Raw genomic sequence first — 9,264 nt, forward strand, 5'->3', positions numbered from 1 at the left:
AATATGGGCCCAGGGCTGTCTGGTGCCCCAAGGGCCCAGTCATGCCTAGTGCCGGCCCTATTTTGGGAGATTTATTAGCATTCTGCAATTTTTACAAATATATATATTTTTTTTGGCTTTTGGAGCAACTGGCCTGAGAATGAATTTAAAAATGCACTAGTTTTCAAGTTTTTCTCAATGAGTTCTAGAACCTTGCTCTCATAGAAAAATTAATGAAAACCATCCCAGATTCTGTTGCTTTTAACAAGATGAGTGTTTCAAAAGGACTTTGAAGTGTTATCCATCCAGCCCTCTTCATTCTGAACAAAGAGAATGCAAAGGTGCCTTTTTAAGCTCAGAGACAGTCCTCCAGTTTGTTCTACTAATCCTCTACCTCCTCTCACCACCTCAATAGCCTGCAGGAACAGCAATTAACGTTTGCTGCAATTTCTTCATTATTGTAATGACAGTTCTCAGCAAAATATACGAAAGGCATTGGCAGGAATGCCCAGATGCTGAGACCATACGATGCCACATGGAAAATCAGAGCATGGTTTAAAAGCGCCACTTTTATATGGTGCAGCTGGATCTGCATAATGCCCTGGCAATTTATCACCCTGCAGCATCTGGACTTTTGCTGTCAGTCTTTGATTTGCAGATTCAAATGTCTTTAATAATAATAATGCAGGCCTGGCAAAGAAGGGAAGAGGATGGGGGCCAATAGGGAGTGAGGAATTGCTCCTTTTGCAATGTGTAATCCCAAAGTAGAAGCAAAATTTCAGAGTGTTTGAAGAAATGTGGAACAGAAGGGTTGGATGTAGAAAAAAGACCCTCCAAGGCTACAGGCCTATTAAGCCCCATTTAACTAACTGGACATTCTTCTGAATAATGAGGAAAAGTGTATACTTATTTATAGCATCTGTTTTTCAACCTTCTTCCAAAGAGCTCATGTCATTCACCAGATTACAAGGGAGTCTTCGAGGTAGCTTATAGGACTTGACCTGCTTGGATCCAGCATCAAACACCTTCACACCATTCATTCTAAAATGGAACTATTGGCGATCACTCGTGGCTGAGTAAGATTGTCTTCCAAGATAAGGTCTTTAACAGTAGGTCCATAAGTGACTGTGGAGGCCAATTCTGGATCCACACAGCCTCCCACAGTGAAGACATAGGTTTCCAGATGGAAGATGGTTGCAATGAGGATTTGTTTGACGTGCCTTCCACTTGACTCGTTTGTCCCGTTCGCACTGTGTTCGTGCTTCTTCAAAGCCCACAGCACCTTTGATAATAGCCGACCTCCATTTGGGACGTTCATGGGCCAAGACTTCCCAGTTCTCAATGTTCATGTTACATTTTTTTAGATTCACTTTAAGAACATCTTTAAACCTCTTTTGCTGTCCACCGATATTCTGTTTTCCATCCTTAAGTTGGGAGTAAAGTTGTTGCTTTGAAAGACGGTGATCAGGCATTTGAACAACATGGCCAGTCCAGTGAATTTGATGTTGAAGGATCATTGTTTCAACACTGGTAGTCTTTGCTTCTTCCCAAACGCTAACATTAGTCCGTCTGTCTTCCCAAGTAATTTGCAGAATTTTCTGGAGGCAGCGTTGGTGGAATCTTTCAAGAAGTTGGGAGTGGCGTTTATAGATGGTCCATGGAACCAGTACGCCACTGAATACCTATTGCTGAGCAGCAACAGACAGGGTGGGCTGTTGCATCATGGTCTTGCCGGCTTTCCAGAAGCATTTGGTTGGCCATTGTGTGAAACAAAATGGTTGGTCACTATATGGACCATTGCCCAGATGATCCAGCAGGGCTCTTCTTATGTTCTAGGGTTCTAAAAGATGTTATACATCTGAGTTTCGTGACAGATGACAATAACAAATACCTCAAAGACTATGTTTCAGCGATTTTGGAACAGTATTAATATGCTGTTAGTTATTTTGGTGTGGTTTAAACCAGAGGCTGGCAAAAGGAAAGCTGGATTGCAGTCCACTGGTAGACTGCTGAGCAACTTCTGAGCAACTTCTGGTGGACAACCTAGCACTTGCTGGTTGCTAGGCAGGGCTGTAAGAATGCCACAATAGGTGGTTTTTAGACTGATCCAGCGTCACTTGTGTTCTTAAGCAAGAATCCATCATCTTGAGAGCCAACATGGTATAGTGATTAGAGTGCTGGACTAGTGCTTTGAGATCCAGGTTCAAATATCCACTCAGTCATGAAACCCAGGGCACTTCCAGACTGTTGCTGTTTTTGGGGTAGGTTCTGTCATATACCAGTAAATTCAGATTGTGAAAGTATAGTTTACTTTACTGGACGGTCTTGCACAAAAAATAAATGACTGGACTTTTTGCGACAAGGAAAGTGATGGAAAAATGCACCAGAAAGTGTGGAACACTTGCTTTGAGGCAAGAGTAATCTAAATTTTCACAAGCAAATCAGAATGAATGCTCATGAAATAGCCAACATTTTATATTTGTGGGCAAACTTTAACTAATCTCCCTACAAACTAATCAGAATTAATGCAGAATTAATAGCCAACATAGTCTAATCTCCCTGTAAACAAATCAGGATAAATGGTCATTAAACAGGTTGTCTGGAAGTGACCTTAGTAGATAACCTTGGGCTAGTTGTTAGCACTCAGCCTAAGCTACCTCACAGGGTTATTATAAAGATAACATGGGAGGGAGTGAATATATGCTGCTTGGAGGAAGGGTAGGATTAAAGTGCAACAAAGAAAAAGAAAAAATATTCACCATCACTTAATACCTATTAGTTATGCCTTCAGTGTCAGGAGATCCTGATCATGCTATCTTCCTTTGTAAATGTAAAACACACTGGTAGAGTATGGAGTCTCTAGTAAAAGAAAAGAGTAGACCATGCAAGATCGCAGTCTGGTATGAATGCTACACTGAAAGGGGAAAAGGAGAGCTGGTTGTTCTCGCAAATCAAAATGCAAAGTATAACCACAAGATGGCAATCTAAGTAATCTCTTTGTTTGCAAAGCAGAAACCTAAATGGACGCTTCAATCTCAAAGACCTGCACCAACAAATATTTTGAAAGATGAAAGCAATTTTGCCCATAGGAATGGGTGGCAAAACATTTGATCATCAACTCTTAGATTGCAGCTTGGGCGTTGGGTTCCTACAACATTCATATCTTCAACAACAGAAATGTTATTAGGTATTGTGATGTGCCAAAAAAATAAAATAAAATAATGTATTGTCTCCGTATATTCCCTTTGGCACTCTTTCTCAAGCTTTTTGAAATAGATTTTCCCTTCTAAATCTATGCTACCTTTCAGCTGCCTTTAGCAACATCCTTCCATTGGGCATTTGCGCTGGGGATCGTCCTTGCACATCTGCATGAATAGAGTGAGACAAGACAAGCACCCTCAGCCTAAATGTGTAATGGAACCCAGAAGACACAATGACTATATGAAGATGAGAAAAACAACAACAGCTGAGGGTGTGTTTGCTTGATCAAAGACTCACGTAGGTGCTCCCTTTATCACTGGCCCACCTGTGCTTTTATAACTTTGGTATGCATGTGTTTCTGTCTGTATATCTGCATCTGCGTGTGTGATCAAAGACCCACATGGATGTTCCCCTTATCTCTATCCCACCTGTGTCTTTGTACCTTTTTAATGTGCGCGTCTATAGAAATAAATATAGATAGCTTTGGGTTCTTCCAGACTGTCGCTCTTTTCAAACACATACCGGCAAATTCAGGTTGTGCCATTAGACTTGATTGGGAGGTTTTGTGAAACAAACCTGCTCCCCCCCTTTTTGCAATAAGGAAAGTGATGGGAAATTGCACTGGAAAGTGTGGGATAACACTTGCTTTCATGCAGTGTCATCTCACCAACACCACCCCCTGCACAAACAAATCAGAATGAATGCTCATGCAAAAGCCAACATCTGAGATTTCAGGGAAAACTTTATTTTAAATTGCTTGGCGTTTCACTTGGTAGGGCGACGTCCTGGTTGCCCTAACGGAGCAGCCTCCTCTGCCACAGTCCCCACTTCCCACCTCTGGAAGATGCAGAGACGAGGGAGGAATCTATGAGCAGGAATTCATAAGGATTAAAAAAAAAAATTTGGAGTTGCACACAGCCTGAACTTCTGGTATTAATTGTAAGGTTGGGTCCAGGCTTTATTTGTTTATTTGAAGGATGTATAAGCTGGTATAGCACAGTGGGGAGGAGAGCCTGGCTGGGAGTCCAGAGTCTGTGAGTTCAAATCCCCGCTCGTGTCTCCTGGGTGTCCAGGGCCAGCTAAAGATCACCCCCACAGGGAGTGGCTCAGGGGTTACGTGCCCTGCCACCTGTGCAGCCGTGGGCAAGCTGCATAGTCCCAAGGAGCCCAGTTGCCCCCCAGCTGGCAGTTGTGGACAAGGAAGGGGCTTGCCTGTGCAGCTGTGGCAAGCTGAGCAAGCCCTAGCCCTAGGCAGCTGGGGAGGACTAGCCTCAGAGGAAGGCAATGGTAAACCCCTTCAGAATACAGCTTACCATGAAAACCCTATTCATAGGGTAGCCATAAGTCAGGATCGACGTGAAGGCAGTCCATTTCATTTTTTTTCATAAGCCACCTACCATCTGAAAATGTCTTAGTGGCGTACAAAAAAGACGTAAATGCAAACTACAAAGCCAAGGTAATAAAAATGCATTAAATCCATCTGTAAAACTAACAGGCTGCTTGATTTTTTTTTTAAAGTCTTAAGGCACCATCCTAATTTCCAGGGGGAGTGTTTTCCAAAGTGTGGGTGCCACCAGACTGAAAGGGTTGTATTCAACATAGCACTAAGCAGATCACTCCATCAGAGCAAAGACTATCCCTTGCTCAATGGAACCATCTCCTCCTTTCTTCCTCCTGCGCGCCCCCTAAATCTATTCTGGGTTTTCTCCCAACCTTCCAGAACAAATTTGGAGACAGTGCGGCGCCCACACAGGGAAAAGAGAGGGCAGAAAATCCCATTGTGCTCGCACAACGTTTTAGTTGACTACCACCCATAGTTCTGCCCCAAGCTTCCAAGGCACGTGGCAACCACAAGACTACCTCACTTGATGACTTAAGGGTTCAGCCAAAGTCCTTGAACTAGATCCATTGAAATCATTCAGCAGGTTTACTCTAAGCCAGGGGTAGGGAGAAGGTAGTCCAGGATCTACTGGTAGATCTCAGGATGATTTGCAGTAGATCAGCCAGGGTTTCTGACGCTCAACCTTTTCCACCTAAATTTGGCTGCTGAAATGAAGAAAACTAACAAGGAGTGGACTTATGTAAGAAAGGTAAGGATGGGGGAGAAATTTGATTCAGTCCACATTTAAAGGGGAACTTACCTAACTTTCTGAAACAATACGTGAATCAAAACACAGCCACCCTTTGAAAATCACACTTCTCCAAATTCTGCAGTGCAGTTCTCCAGCCAAGCAGTAGGTATAAAAATGCATCTACTAGTTTAATGTGTGCATATAAATGCATACATTCTGAAACGAAAATGAAAAATGCACTATATTAGGGGGAAATTGCTTTGCAAAAATGTGTATATGAGGCAAAATCGGATTTTTAAAATCACATTAAAATGCTGATGAATTTCCTCTCTTTTTTAAAAAAAAAATCACCAACTGATGTGGAAAGAGATGTCACAACTGATTGGCAGATCAACCTATTCCCCCTCCAGGTGTGACTAATGGAAACTCTTTGCACTGGCAACTAGTTTGTTCACAACCTAAGTCTGGATCCAAGTTTCAATTAGCTGTGTTTATCTATGGACACAGAGTGGTGTTGCTCTGGATTTAACATCTTTATGGCCAGTGTTGCGTAGTGGTTAGAGTGATGGACTACGATCTGGGAGACCATGGTTTGAATCCCCACACAGCCAGGAAGCTCACTGGGTGACCTTGGGCCAGTCACTGCCTCTCAGCCTCAGAGGAAGACAATGGTAAACCACCTCTGGATACCACTTACTATGAAAACCCTATTCGTAAGGTCGCCATAAGTCAAAATAGACTTGAAGGCAGTCCATTTCCATTTTCCATGGCGAAAGCCCTCTATTCTGTGCAGTCAAATGACCTAACATCTTGTAACATACTTTAGGGGGGTTTGCTTTTGCAATCCCTTCTCATATAAGTGTGTGCTGCTTCCTGCTGCTACTGTTGTTTGTTCTCAGACAGGGCATTCCCCTCTCCCCTGCAGGCTTACATTGGTTTGGTTTGTCTCCAGGCAGATCAGATGCCTTCCTTATATGTTAAGCATTGCTAATGTATGCTTCATCATGAAAAGTAGATTGTTATAAAGAAAATGCACCACCAATGGACTCATTTTCTGTGCAATAAAATTCAGTGTGCTAAATATATCACAACTGATGTGCAGGATATGTGATGTAAGAAGTTATAGAGGCTGGGACTGAAGCAATCATAATGAGTTGTATCCAACTAACTGAAAGTAATGCGCCTAAGTTAGTAATGTCCATTAATTTCAATAGGTCAACTCTGTGTAGGAGTAACACTGAATAGAATCCAATATGTTCAGCAAATTTTCCATTGTCTAATAAGTAATACCCAATTAAGCAAGTCTGCTAAGATCCTGGCTGAACTGATCTCAAAGTCAGATCCTTGTAGCCATTAATCCTCTTTTTAACATACTAGGTAAAGAGTTGAATGCACTGAATGTGGGGGTTTCCCCTTTTGGCAGTCACTGAACAGTGAAGGCCAGAGCAAACATTGGTGTTGACTTTGGAAGATTCTATGATCCCAGCTCAGTTTAAAGACCAAGCTAAAGACCAAGCTAAAGAGGAGGTAACATAAAGCTTGAAACTTGATGGTCTCCTAGGATTTAGAGATGTTTCAAATAAATAAATGACCTCATGTGGGAGCATAAAAGTATGCAGGAAGAACTGGTATGGTATCTGAACTCATTATGATGAGTCACAAAGTTCCTGGTTCAAATCTCACTCCAGAGATTTGTATTTGAGCAAGGTACTATATCCTCTCATCCTTACTCTCATGCTTGTGTTATATATTAAAATGCCAAGTTAATAATACTATCCTGTTCCACAGGGTTGCTGTATAGACTGCAGTAAACATAGCTATAGCATTTCATTTTTACTGCATTTTTTAACCCCACCTTTCCACAAAGGAGCTCAGAGCAGTATGCCTGTTTCTGCCCTTCCCTTTTTCTATCCTCACAACAGCCCTATGAGGCAGGCTTAGCTGAGAGTGAGACTGGCCCCAGGTTACCCTTGAGCTTCATGGCAGAGTGAGGATTTGGACTTGCATCCACTATTCCTACTCCAGTACTCTAACCTGTATTCCACACTGGTTCTCACGCAGCAGTGGCTTATGGGAAGGTGTGCTCCTGGCAGTGGTTGCAGTGTCCTCGTCAGAACATGGGGGGATAAGGTAGGGGAGCTCTGGGCTGATGGCGGGAGCTGCACACGTACGTGCATATTCTCTAGAACTGTAGTTCTGTGAGGGACAGGGAATTCTCAGAACCTTCATCAAACTAAAACCCCCAGATTCTTTGGGGGAAAGCCATGATAGTTATACTAGTATAAAACTGATGTGTAGATGTACGCTGAGTTAATGCATGTGAAGTGCTTTAAATCAACTGAAGGTCACAACCTGACTGAAAGTGGGCCATAACAGCCACAGTACCACCCTGCAAATATATCAGGAAGGGGCCTTAGCTCACTGGTAGAGCATTTGCTTTGCATGCGGAAGGTCCCAGGTTCAATCCTCAGCTACTCCAGATAGCTCTGGGAATTTTCCCTGAGTGAGGCCCTGAAGAGCTGTGGCCAGGCAGTGAGGGCAAAACTGAGCTAGATGAACCAAGGTCTAACTCTGTATAAGGCAGCTTCCTATGTTCCTATATGGAAAAAAATTAAGTGAGCCCCCAAATACATGTTTGAGCAAAAGGTGGGTCCCAGGTTTTTTAAAGAGAGCTAGTGTGGAGTAATGGTTAGAGTATCAGACTATGGCCCGGGAGACCAGAGTTCGACTCCTGACTCAGCCGTGAAGCTCACTTGGGCCAGTCACTCTTTCTCAGCCTTACCTACCTCGTAAGGTTGTTGCCATGATAAAATGGAGAGGGGGCAACCTTGAGCTCCTTGGAGGAAAAGTAGGATATAAATGCAATAATAATAAATAAATGAAATAAGGTGGGTTCTAGGTCTGCAAAGGTTGAAAATTACTGCTTAAAATGTGCTTTAATGCCCAGTATTATTAAAAGAGTTGGAATATTATTAAAATTGCTATGTAAGCACTTCAGGACATTGCCCATTTCTTTGCTTTTTGATGTTTCAGTTGTCCCAACCTTTCACCTAAAATCTTCGGTTAGCGTCAAGTGTTTGTGCGTGTGTGCCACTGAATGACACAACAGGCAATGGCAGTTCACTTGAATAGGGCAATTCTGCAGAAAAAGCAAATAAAGTAAAAGCTTTCTATTTGCCTGTTTAACAAAGTTGTGTATGTTCCTCGCTGGTAATAAAATATTGACTCTAGTTGATAGGAGATCAGTTAATGCCTTGAGATGAAATTATCCAGGACCAAAGTACAGCCATACGAGCAGTACAGTGAACTTCAAACAGGAATGTGATAAGTACCTCACACCACCAAAGAACAACTGGGACCTGCAGTTCTGTGTGTTTATGGTGAAGGTGGGTGTCCTCAAGAGCATCAGCCAGTGATCTAGACTTTTAATAGCAATACATTCATGGTTGGCCTCCAAGCATTTCTGCTCCCCCAAAATACAAATGGCAAAGTCATAGGTTTGCATCTGACAAAGTCATCCCATTAGCACAAGGACTTCTACCCGCACAATGGGACTTCCCCTCTCTCTCTCTCTCTCTCTCTCTCTCTCCCTCTCTCAGATTTGGGGTGCACAGGTAGCGGAGAGAGAGAGGAACTCTCATTGCACAAGCGTGACAATTTGTTGAATATAGCACATAGGCTGCAATCCTTTAACCGCAGGTGTGGGGAACATTTGGCCCTCCAGATGTCGCTGAACTACAGCTTCCATCAGCCCCAGCAAGCATGGCCAAGGGCCAAGGATGATGAGTGCTGTAGTTCAGCAACATCTAGAGGGCCAAAGTTCCCCCAAACTGCTTTAACTACTTATCTGATAAGAGGGCCATCTTGTTAGCTATCATGAGCCATCCTGAGCTACCTGGCTCAGGCAGTGGATTGGAAGGGGATTGCCCTCCTCCATCTGCCACCCACAAAGCGGCTTGCCTGCCTACTCAACTGGCTGGCTGCCACCACACAGCACTGTAGATTCACTTAC

This window comes from Rhineura floridana, chromosome 6 (assembly GCF_030035675.1).
Source record: "Rhineura floridana isolate rRhiFlo1 chromosome 6, rRhiFlo1.hap2, whole genome shotgun sequence".
Classification (NCBI taxonomy): domain Eukaryota; kingdom Metazoa; phylum Chordata; class Lepidosauria; order Squamata; family Rhineuridae; genus Rhineura; species Rhineura floridana.